At 42.6% G+C, this 12,268-nt stretch overlaps 1 pseudogene; it reads left to right on the top strand.

Moving 5' to 3' along the window:
- The window catches only part of LOC114029567, a 19,222-nt pseudogene extending 9,758 nt beyond the window's left edge, over nucleotides 1-9,464 (top strand).
- The last annotated feature ends 2,804 nt before the right edge of the window (nucleotides 9,465-12,268 follow it).

Here is a 12,268-nt window from a genome sequence, read left to right as displayed (position 1 = left end):
TCGCCCTTTCTGCCCTTTCCCCCTCCCTCTTAGAGGAACCTGTGTGTTGTGCCTTGGCTAGGGTTAGTGCCCCCATATTCCCACTAAACAGCCTTGTGCTTTCTCCCCTATCTTCTCTCTCAGTTTCTATATGGGGTCGTGGTTCTGCTTTGCATGGAAGCCTCCTCTGCTGTCCTGGCACGCACCTCCTCCTGCCAGGTAAGTCTCCTATAGAAAGGACCAGGCCTTCTGTAGCTTTCATTTTAGACAACTGCTTTTTGGGTTCAGGGGAAGCTGAGTGGCACAGTGGATAGAGCACCAGGCCTGGAATCAGGAAGACCTGAGTTCAGATCTGGCCTCAGACATTTCCTAGCTGTGTGACCCTGGGCAAGTCACTTAACCCTGTTTGCCTCAGTTTCCTCATCTGTAAAATGAGCTAGAGAAGGAAATGGCAAACTACTCCAGTATTTTTGCCAAGAAAACCCCAAATGGGGTCACAAGGGGTCAGATACAACTAAAATGACTGAACAACAACAATTATTTGGGTCCGGGCCTAAAGAAGTTGAGAGGTGGCTCCTAGGGGTATGAAAATGGCCTAAGCATGTTGGGGGGCTTTGAGGATCTCAGGTCTAGAACTGGAAGGGACCTCAGAAGCCATATAGTCCAACCCCCTGATTTTATAGATATGGAATTAAGGCTGGTAGTTGAGTGGTTGAGTGACTTGCCCAGGATCCCACAGCTAATCTGTGTCAAAGGTGGGATATGATTCCAAATTCTCTGATCCCAGAGCCAGTATTCTTTCCATCATATCATGCTGGGTAATTAATGCATACTTATTAATTGACAAGTTGTACCCTTTCCTATGTCCACCAAATGTCCCTGGGAATGAAGTCTTATGGGTCATTACCAGGCCTAGGCATTCTTCGTATGCTGTACATTCCTTATGTCCCATTTCCCATCTAACAGCTGAGGTTAGAAACTCAATTCAGCATTAAATATTAAGTGCCTACTGTATAGAAGACCCAGTTATTTTGGATGCAAAGATGAAACATGATTCAATTCCTACCCTCAAGAAGTTAGTGTTTTACTAGCTTTGTGATCCTGGGCAAATCATTTAAACTCAGTTTCTTCATCTATAAAATGGGGATAATAGTAGGTTGTGAGGATCCAATAAGGTTAATGTCCACGAAGCACTTTGCAAACCCTGCAGCACTATGGTAATATCAGCCATCATTATTATTCATTGTCTTCAGGTGTTTGAAGGGTTGCCATATTATTTGGTCCTAGAGCAGAGCTAGAGTGATGAGGCAAGATATTCAACTTCTTGGGTCTCAGTTTTTTGTATGTAACATGAAAGGGTTGAACTCGGTGATCTCTGAGGTCCCTTCCAACTCTAAAACTGTAGATTCCGTTATCCTGAGCTGAGGAGTGGCAAGTTGCACCTGGGTATAAAGAAAAACTTCTTAACACTCACAGTTGTCCACAAGTGGAACAGATTGCCTCCAGAGAGAGTGAGCTCCTCACCACTGGAGAGCTTCCAGTGGAAAGTGGGGGATCAATTATTGGGAATATTATGGAAGGGATTCTACTTAGGCAGGGATTGAGCTTCCTTCCAGTTGCAGGATTCTGGGAGAGTTGGAGAGACACTGGGGAAGAGCTATTGTTGATGTCTTCTGAGATGACAAGGCTGAGGGCTCAGGCTGACTCCAAGGTACAGCATGTCTGAAAATTGACCCAAAGGGCATCCCTTCATGTGCATGACCTGTGGCCTGCAAAGTAGAAAATAATCTGAACAAAGGAGAGCTAGGTAGATAAAATATTCTGGCAAAGCTTGAGGAGGGAGAAATCACTTTCAGTTGGAGGAGCAGGGCAAGTTCAATGGAGGAGGCAGAGCTGGAGCTGAGACTTAAAAGAAGAGGAGGCAGCCCAGAACAGTAGAAAGGATGCTGGATTTGGATCAGAGTCAGAGGCCCTGGCCTTGTCCTGGGTGAGTTATTTAATCTCTCTGGACCTCAGTTTCCTCATACGCAAATGGTGGAGTTGAGCTAGATGGACTCATTCAAGCATATGGAGAATGCATAATTCTATGTTTTGTAAGGGTGACTTCCTGGTCCATAGGAAAATCCCTGGATAGAGGGGCAACTAGGTGATGCAGTGGATAGAGCACTGGCCCTAGAGTCAGGAGAACCTGAGTTCAAATGTGACCTTGGACACGTAATACTTACTAGCTGTGTGACACTGGACAAGTCACTTAACCCCATTGCCTAGCCAAAAAAAAAAATTTTATAGGGGCAGCTAGGTGGTGCAGTGGATAGAGTGCCCTCCCTGAAGTCAGGAGGACCTGAGTTCAAATCCGGCCTCAGACCAAACACTTGACACTTACTAGCTGTGTGACCCTGGGCAAGTCACTTAACCCAATTGCTTAAAAAAAAAAAATCCCTGGATAGGCAAGCAGGAGACCTGAGTTCTCATCATGGATGTGCTAGTAAATATTTAGCAAATGGCTGTCAACAAAAAGAGAGAGGGAGAGAGAAAGGGAGGGGAAAAAAAGGAAGGAAGGAAAGAAGAAAGAATAAATGTATGCTACTTTCTAATTTAATCCACATTATTGACATTCTCCATCACTTTCTTAAGTCTAGACAATCAACACAAATCTGGCCTCAGACACATAACACTAAATAGCTGTGTGACCCTGGGCAAGTCGCTTAACTCCATTGCCTAACCAAAAAAAGAAAAAAAAGAGACAATCAACAAAACGATCCCTCAAGCCCTGATTTGTAATGCTGGCAATTTCAGAGGTATAAACTCTCACCCTGGAGATTTAATAATCATTTGGGGCTGGCTCCAATGCTTCCCTTGGTTCTAATCTTAGTTCTTCCACTAATATGCTGTGTGACTTTGGGCAAGTTGCTTCTCATTTCTGGTCCTCAGTTTCTTCCTCCGTCAAATAAGAGGGTTGGAGTCAACATCTCTACTTGCAACCCAGAGTTTATCAGGTCATAAAATGCCAGACTCTGGGTCTTTGCTGAAAAGGGTACCAAGAGCCACTTTGGTACAGTGGAAAATAAGTTGAAATTGGGGTCCAGCAAGCTGGGTTCACCTGCTGGCTCTGCCATTTATTTATTGGGAGACTTTGGGTGAGTCTCTTCAGCTGGGCCTCACTTTTTTCATCTTTAAATGAGGGGCTTAGGGGCAGCTAGGTGGCGCAGTGGATAGGGCACCGACCTTCGAGTCAGGAGAACATGAGTTCAAATCCGGCCTCACTTGACACTTGACACTTACTAACTGTGTGACCCTGGGCAAGTCACTTAACCCCAATTGCCTTACCAAAAAGAAAAAAAAATGAGGGACTTAGACTAGCTGATCTTTAAGATCCCTTCTAGCCCAAAGTTGATGATTTTATGAGCATATTCCAAATCTGAGGGCGCCCTTTGCAAAGGCATGGAGGTAGGAGAAGGTGGGAGGAGATTAGGGATTTTAGTTTGTCTGCAATGTAGAGGATGGAATTGGGAATACTGTGCCATAAGACAAAAAAATAAGCTACCGTCAATGTATGAAGAGCCTTGAATGATGGAATCAGGAGATTCTTTCCAACTTTTTGCTCTGATGAATAGTGTTGCTATGTGTATTTTCATACAAACAGGTCTTTTCTTGTCAGCAGTAACATCTTTTGTGGGTAGGAGCCCAGTGGGACTGCTAAACCCCCTTTATTTTGTGTACTTTTTTTAAATGGATTTTTTGTCAAACAAGAAACAATAAGCTGAATCCATTAAAAGTGAATTTAATAGAGATAACTGTTAAGTCCTGTGCTGGGGTTCTAAAACTCATATTCACAAAATGGCGGCAATGTGAAAATAAATAAAAGTGTGCCTGAAAATAAATCTAAGGGCTTTCATGGCTCACAGGCTCAATGTGAGTCAGAGGTGGGACACAACAATCCAAAAGGCTAATTCTATCCTAGGCTGTATCGAGAGAGGACCAGTGACTAGGAGGAGGGAGATGATAAGGCTCTAGCCACCTCTGATGTACTGTGTGTCTAGTTCTGGGTGCCACATTTTAGGAAAGACATTGATGAGCTAGATAGAATACAGAAAAGGACCCCAAGGGAGGGAAAGCTCACTGGTCCTGTGGGGAGAGGGAGGCACTACCATTATCCCTGAGGACAGGCTGTTGGCAGACCTGGGCCTGCTCTCCTTTTGTAAAATGTGGATGCTTCTGTCACTGACAGAGAGATTGGGAGACACACGTGCTGGACGATCTCCTCCATCAGTATGGAAACCAGTCTGACCCCAAGACCAAGGCTGTTGATAGACTCCAAGAAAAGGTGAGCCTAGAAAAGAAATTTGGCACCCCGGCTTCTTCTGCAGAGAGGACTTATGGGTCTGTTGCTATCTGGTCTTCAGCCTGCCCACTATCCTTATGTCACCACTCCTGGATGAGGCCATTGAGCAAAGTAGTATCTACATTGTTCCTGCCTGGGAATGAGGAGGGAGAGAGACACAGAGAGCCCTCTGATGGGAGTTAGGGGGAGGGAAAAGGGGGCAGGGAATATGTGTATATACGTATGGCTTCATGTGGGGGGGTGGGGGAGGGAAGACAGTCACTGGTGGAGAGAGAGAACAGAGAGGTTGTAGGTCCTGACTCTCACCCCCTGAGAGCCACCTTCCAAGGCTCCTTCTCAAGCTCCCTGTGGTCCCTTTGTCTCTCCCAGCTGCAGTGCTGTGGGATTCACAATTACACAGACTGGAGGGTGATGGGCCACTTTTCTGCTCCTACGAGCTGCTGTCAGAAGATCTTCTCGAATTGCACTGGTGACTTGAGCACCTCTCAGCAATTGTATCAGAAGGTAACTGCCAGAGCGATGGGAAGGGTGGGGTTATCCTTAGTAATAGCTTCCATTTACATAGTGCTTCGGGGTTCACAAAGTGCTTTGGGTTTGAAACCTTCACAACTGCCCTGTGAAGTAGTTACTATAGGTTTTATTTCCATGTTACAGAAGAGGAAACTGAGGACTATGGATGCAACACTTAATCAATGAGTACAGCATGTTGCAGTGGAAGGAGGGAAGGACTTAAGCTTAGGAAGACCTGGGTTTGACTCTAGATTCTGACCCTTCCTAGCTGTGGGACCTGTTAACTTATCTGAGTCGAGATTTCCTCATCAACAAAATGAGGGTAATAATACCTGGCTATCGTTAACTCTATAAATGTCAACTATTATTCATTAAGTATAAGATCTGAACTTGCCTCTCTTTAAATGCTGAGTCCAGGGTTCCACAGCATATACTGCCTCTTTGACATCCAACCTACTTCCCCCCCCAATACAGGAAAGAGACAACACCAGGCTTTTCTGCCTCGGTGTCATCTCTGGGCATGGCCCTTGGGTATCTTCAGGGTGAATGCCTCTTTTTAGGTACAGGGGCTTTGAGGTAAGGAGTGGGAGAAACCCTACTGTGTGCAAAGGCTTATGCTTGGAATCTTGCTCATAGAAGGTAGAAAGAACTGAAACCTCTATCAGTGGGATAAGAAGAGAAAACCACCTGAAACTCCTTCAGCTAGCACTGTATTCTTCATACAGCACACTCTGAAAAAATTCATTGAATTCAACTGAGGTTGGAAGGGAGATGTTTCTCTGTGAATTCCATATTTGTATATTAATCAAATGACTTTATAACTCTGGACTTATTTTTGTAGCTGATGCGTTATATGGGCCAAATCACCAATCCCTGGGCAAAGGCTGTAATGTTCCTCTCTCCAACAGATGGACTTCCCCTAGCTAATCCTCTCAACTTTTTGACATTTCCACCCCTTGTTGCCATCACTCCTTCCCTGTGTTCCTAGTTACTCCCTCTACCTGCTCCTTTTATGCTAAAACCCAATAAAATAAGTGTATTACAGGTTAAACAAGTTAACAACTCCAAAGACAGTGTGTTACCGTGGGAAGAACCCTAGATAATGAACCAGGAGACCTGGGTTTGAGTTCTGTCTCCACCACATACTTGGGGAGGGAATAAACATTTATATGCCAGCTACTATGTGCTAAGCACTTTTTTTTTAACAAATATTATCAAATTTTGATCCTCACAATAACCCTGTGAGGTAAGTGCTATTATTTTTCCATTTAATAGTAGAAGAAACTGAGGCAAAAACAGGTTAAATGACTTGCCCAGGGTCACACTGCTACTGAGTGACTGAATTAAATAAATAAATAAAGATACAGTACAACATAGATAATGTTAATTTGTGGTTTTCTGAGTCAACATGCAGCCTAAAGGGAGCAGCTTCTATTTGAATTTGATGTCACCAAATTAGTCCCAACTCCATCCTTTTACAGATGAAGAAACTGAGCCCCAGAGTGATTCAATGACTTGTCCAGGGTTAATACCTAATAAGTGTCAAAGGTGAGATTTGAACCCAGATCTTCTTCCTTCCAAGTCCAACAATCTGTCCACTATTCCACTCTGATTCAACTTAAAATAGGTTAATAATATTTATTCCAGTCTTCTAGAAAGCATCAAAGGCAGTAGATTTGTGAGCTGTTGTAGCTGTTTTTTTGTTTGATTAGGGGTGTCTGCCAAAGCTGGAGCAGCTTCGGAAGGTTGTTCTCAGCCACATGTTCTGGTGCTGTATCGGGGCTCTGGTTCTGGAGGTGAGTGCCTGAGGGAGACACATCTTTCTCACATCAGAGATGAGGACCGACGTTGTTCCCAATGCCTTCTCTGGCTTGGGCTGTTTGAAATTTCGCTGTTTAGAATCAGTCCTTCTGATTCTAAGTCATATATATTTGATCATACTGCAAGCTTCTTGAAAGAAGACTTGATGTCTTTACTTTCTGATTTTACATCACAGATCCAACCATGATGCTCTCAACCCCCACTTTAAAACAGAGAGGGAGGGAGGGAGGGAGAGAGAGAGAGACAGACAGAGACAGAGAGAGATCTCCCTATATAGATAGATGTAACTCTCTATATAGGGAGATCTATCTATAGATCTCTCTCTGTATGTAAATATATGTATGTACACACATATATCTTTGTCTGTGTGTGTGTGTGTGTGTGTGTGTGTGTATAAAACTCTGTAAACCTTAAGGTGCCATATAAATGTTATCTGTTAATAAAGGTAATAATTACTAATTGGTAATTTGTTGAAAGGTTAAACTTCAACAAAATTTTGTTTTGTAATTATTTTTATATTAAATTGGTGTTACTTCCTAGGTCTTTTAGTTCAGAGATCAGAGGATAGAGCTGGAAGAAACCGTGGAGATCACCTAAGACCCATTTTATAGATAGTGACTTTGAGGTTCAGAGAGGTTAAGTCACTTGCCCAAGGTTACACAGGTAGTGAGTAGCATAGCAGGAGTTTGAATCTTGGTCGTCTGACCTCATAGCCAGTACATTTTTGTCACTCTACCAGACCACCTTTGTTTCATTTGCATGGGTGGTCCCCATATTGGGTCTTAAGAAAAGATGGCATTGGGGAATTTGGAAAATTCCCCACTCTTACCAGGTTGTTCTTGCTGTGTATAGAGTGCCTCCTGAGGAGGTTGGGGTGATATTTATAAGTAAACAGGGCTTGCCAACAGGCTGCTGTCTTTTTTTTCCTCCAGGTTGGAGGGGGAGATAGAGGGGAGGATAGAGATGTCTTACTTTCTCCTTGTTTTCCAGCTGTTTGCTGCACTCATCAGTGGATTCCTCATGAAGCAGTCGCCACTTTCAGATTACAACATCTTGGAGTCAGGCACGTTTTCCTAGAAGGGATTTTTCCCATGGAAATGGGGGAGACCATTGTTGCTTCATGCACACAATTCAGGAAGAACAGTGGAGCCCAGGGCTTCTGTGCTGTCTGTTTTAGGCCCATGCAGGACCTTGAGTCTTAAGGAAAGTTGGTGATGGTTTCCTGGCCGAGTTGGTGTGCCCCTTCCTTAAGGCAGCCCCACAGCGGGCAGAAATCCAACTCAGATACCTGGTGCCAGGACCAGGCCAGACTGGTTAAACTGGGAAGAGCTGGCTTTCTTTGGACAGTTAGAGCATTGGGTAGGGGTTGGTAGAAAGACAAGCCAGTAGGATGTGCATTTGAGTTCTCCTCGTTTAGAAGAAACTTCATTCGATGCCCAACCCAACAGATGGACTTCCCCTAGCTAATCCTGTCAACTTTTTGACATTCCTACCCCTTGTTGCCAGCACTCCTTCCCTGTGTTCCTGGTTACTCCTTCCACCAGTTCCTTTCATGCTGAAACCCAATAAAAAAAATTAATACCAGTTAACGATTTTAACAATACATAACGAGCTTATACCAAGTTGCTAATACTTCCCACATATCCAATGTAATCTAAGAGCCCTGAGCTCAAGCTTCTCCTGGTGCTGTCCAGTTATAGTCCACAGGCTCTGATTATGTAGCAGGGTAGTTCAATGAGCAAGTAGACTAGAATTGTTTGCTCAGTCATGGGTTCTCAAAAGTGAGTTCCTTGCTTATTAAGTTTAAGGCAGATGAAATTTCTTACTGAGAAAGAAACTTCCAGTGTAAGAGCCAGGGTGGTACTATGAAATTGACATCAGAAGAAAATCTAAAGCTCTTAGGACCACTCTGACATTGTGTTCTTATGATATAATCGATACAGGACCCAGATGGAGGCCAAAGAGCCGATGGTAGCAGAATTGTGCAAAGACTAACGAGCTGTTTTGAAGGAAGAGGATGACAAGAAACAAGCAGAGAAATGGAAGCCAAAATGAAAGAAAATGGAAAAGAAGAGAATGGTTTGGGCAAATCTGAAAGGAAAAAAAAAGTCAGTGAAGCTAGAGCCCCAGGTGGTCTTGGCAGGTGAGGACATGATTTATGCTGCTTACTGTCCAGGCCAAGCGCAGAGAAATTCAGGTGAAGCAGATGAAAGTGAAATTAGAGAAGACATTAAAGAAGAGAGAATAGTCTTAAGATTCAGGGAGACTTCGGTTTCGAATCCTGTCTCAGACGCTACCCGGGTGACCCACGATGAGTCATTTAACCTCCCTGGGCCTCAGTTTCCTCATTGGTAAAATGAGGAGGTTGGACCTAATGATCTCTAATATCCCTTCCAGCTCTCAATCCATGATTCTATGATCCTAAAATGTTTTAATTGTCTTTTCCTTGCTAATGGAGGTAAGTGGAGATATAGGGGAGAGTCAGACTAGACCAGATACTAAACTGTAGTGTTTGAGAATCCTCTAAATGCTGACCTGAACTGAGGCAGAGGTTCCAGTCCAAGGAAGGAGGCAAAACTGAGCCTTTGGGTATTAATTAAGTATAAGGTCTTGGAGATGTAAGCTATTCCAATAATAAATGAAGGGGAACTGAGACAGAGACTAATGATGCTGAAAAGCCAGAGGATAATTGATAAAAGAGCATTTTGGATTAGGGCCTGGGATTGAATTCAGTTTCTACCACTTACTAGCTGTGTAACCAAGGGGAAAATCACTTAATCATAATAGTTGCTGATTTTTATGAAGCACTTTAGGATTTGCAAAGCACTGTACATATGTTATCTCAGGGCAGCTAGATGACACAGTGGAAAACCTGAGTACAAATCCAGCCTCAGACCCTGTGTGACTTAAGTCACTAAACCTCTCTCAGCTTTGGTTTTCTCATCTGTAAAATGGAGACAATGGCAGCATCCACCTCCCAGGGCTGTTGTGACGATCAAATGAGATAATATTTTAAAACCCTGTGCAAACTTCAAATCAATTTATAAATGCTAGCTATTGTTATTGTGGTGGTAGTGGTGGTTATTTGAGGTTTAGAGCAGCCCAGTGAGGTAGGTATGATAGAGGTAATATTAATACCATGTTATGGATGAGAAAACAGGCTTAGGAATGTGACTCCCCAATAGAGTGTAAGCCCCTTGAGGTTGAGCATTGCTATTTTTGTCTTTGTATCTATAGTGCCTAGCATGGTGCTTGGCCATAGCAGCACTTAATAAATGCTCCTTAATTGATTGAGTGCTTATGGACACTCAGCTAGTTAAAAACTAACTGGAAACTTGTTAAATGGTTAAACTTCAAAGGAATCTTGAGCTGGAGGTGGGTTTCAAATCCAAGTCTTTCCTGACTACAGGCCCAGCATTATTTCTATGACTCTACACATACTGCCTCAACATGGATAGGCCTTATCGGTAACGTAAGGAGATTGAGCTATATGACCTCTAAGTTTCCTTCCAGCCCTCAGGTCCCAAGAGCACAAGTGGAAGAGATGTTGTTAGGTGAAAGATTATCCAATAAAAGATTAGCTAGAGGAAGAACAGAGGATGAGTAGTGGTTGGTGACTCCCTGCCAAAGGGAACTGAGACAGCTTTGTCAGTAGCCAAAAAGAAAGTAGATTAGTCAAATCTCTCTTGATGTTTTTGCTGTTGTTCAATCACAATCAACTCTTTGTGATCCTATTTGGGGTTTTCTTGGCAGATATACTGGAGTGGTTTGCCATTTTCTTCTCCAGCTCATTTTACAGATGAGTATACTGAGGCATACAGGGTTAAGTGACTTGTCCAGGGTCACACAGCTAATAAGTGTCTGAGGTCACATTTGAACTCAGGTCTTCCTGACTCCAGGTCCAGCACTCTATCCTTTGCACTCCCTGGGGGTCATATATTCAGGACATGACCAAGAACCTTCTAAGATTTGTCAAGCCAGATGACTGTTGCCCACTTGTGGTGATTCATAAAAGAGATGCTAAAAGACTCTGGAAGCATTGCTAAAGATTACAGTGTTTTGGTCAAGAAAATAAAGACTTTGGAAGCACTGGTGGTGTTTTCATCATTTCTGCCAATCAAAGGCAAAGGCTTCAGAAGAGAGAGGCAGCTTTCAGAAAGTGAACAGCTGATGAAGATAACATTGATTTGGGAATTGCTGAATAAGTGTGAGTACATGAATGTAATAGAATACTATTGTGCCATAAGAAATGACAAAAAGAATTCAGAGAAGCATGGGAAGACTTGAATGAACTGATGAGAATAAAGTTAGCAGAACTAGAAGAACAATATACATAATGATGACAATTATATATTATTCATATATATATATATACATACACAAAATACACTAAGGGAATCTAAACTCTTTAAGTGTAAAGATCAGTTTTTAATCCCGTAAAACAAGTAATGAACCATTATCTCCCTCTTCTCAACAGAAAGGTGGGAATCTATGGGGGAAGCATGTTGTATACATTGTCAGAAGTAGTCACTGTATTGGTTGACTTTCTTTATTGTTTAATATGTGACCTTTCCTGATTCTCCCCCAGCAACTAATGCCCCTCCCTTCCCACCTCTCCCTAATGACCTTTTATTAATTTTGCATTGAGTTATATGGGAACATGCTATTTCCTCCAGTAGAATGTAGTCTCCTTGAAGGCACGACTCAAGCTTTTGTCTTTGTATCCTGGCTGCCTGATTGAGCTCTCTTTCTTCCTGCCCAAAGCAGAACAGCTAAAAATTTCTTGACTTGCATTAAATTCATTCTTCTTAAGGTAAAGGAACCAACAAGGAGGACTTTTATTATGAATCTGATTTGCACTAACGAAGAGGAGGTGGTTGGTTGGGTGGAAAGGATGGGAATTATGAGAGGAAGTGGCCAATCTATTTTAGAATTTGGGATAGAGTAGGGAAGGAAACCCAGACGTATTCTGATTTGTGCTCTACATTTTGGCTAAGGAGATTTCAAAGGTTTAAGAGTCAATACAGGAAGACTCTCATGATTACAATTCTACAAGGAAAGCCCCAGAGAATGTCGGAAGCTCTCAAGAATGAAATCCAAAAGAAAAATAATTTTGATGAGGAAAAGGGGGAGTCACCTAAAAAAAGAGAATGATGTTGATGATGTAAGGAACTCATCAACCAACTTATACTTTTAAAAGACATTCGCAGAAGATGGAAATGAGAGTAGGCAACTGAGGAGGAATACAAAAGCATAGTACTGTGTAAAAAGTGTCAGTGCTAAAGCATAGAATAAAAGACAGGGACAAAAGTGTGTGTGTGTGTGAGTGTATATGTTTGTGTGTGTTAGCTATATTGGAGAAAAATAAGGATAAAAAAGAGGGGATAGGATCATTGCTTCCAGCGGATGACAGAGATTCTCATTTCTTATTTTGCTTCTCTTTTCTCTGTCAAGAAGTATGACCCTTGGACTAGAAAAGACAAACATAGATAATAGGGAGTTCATATCCAGGACAAGTAAGGAAGTAGTTTAAAAAAATCACCTGGCTGCTTTTGATGAATTCGAGTCACCAGGCCTAGATAAATTACTTATGAGAGTACTGAAACTGATCACTGA

Source organism: Vombatus ursinus, unplaced genomic scaffold, assembly GCF_900497805.2.
Source record: "Vombatus ursinus unplaced genomic scaffold, bare-nosed wombat genome assembly UNPS02014935.1, whole genome shotgun sequence".
In the NCBI taxonomy this organism is placed as follows: domain Eukaryota; kingdom Metazoa; phylum Chordata; class Mammalia; order Diprotodontia; family Vombatidae; genus Vombatus; species Vombatus ursinus.
Note: the sequence above shows the minus strand (reverse complement) of the source record. Positions and strands in the feature narration are given on the sequence as shown.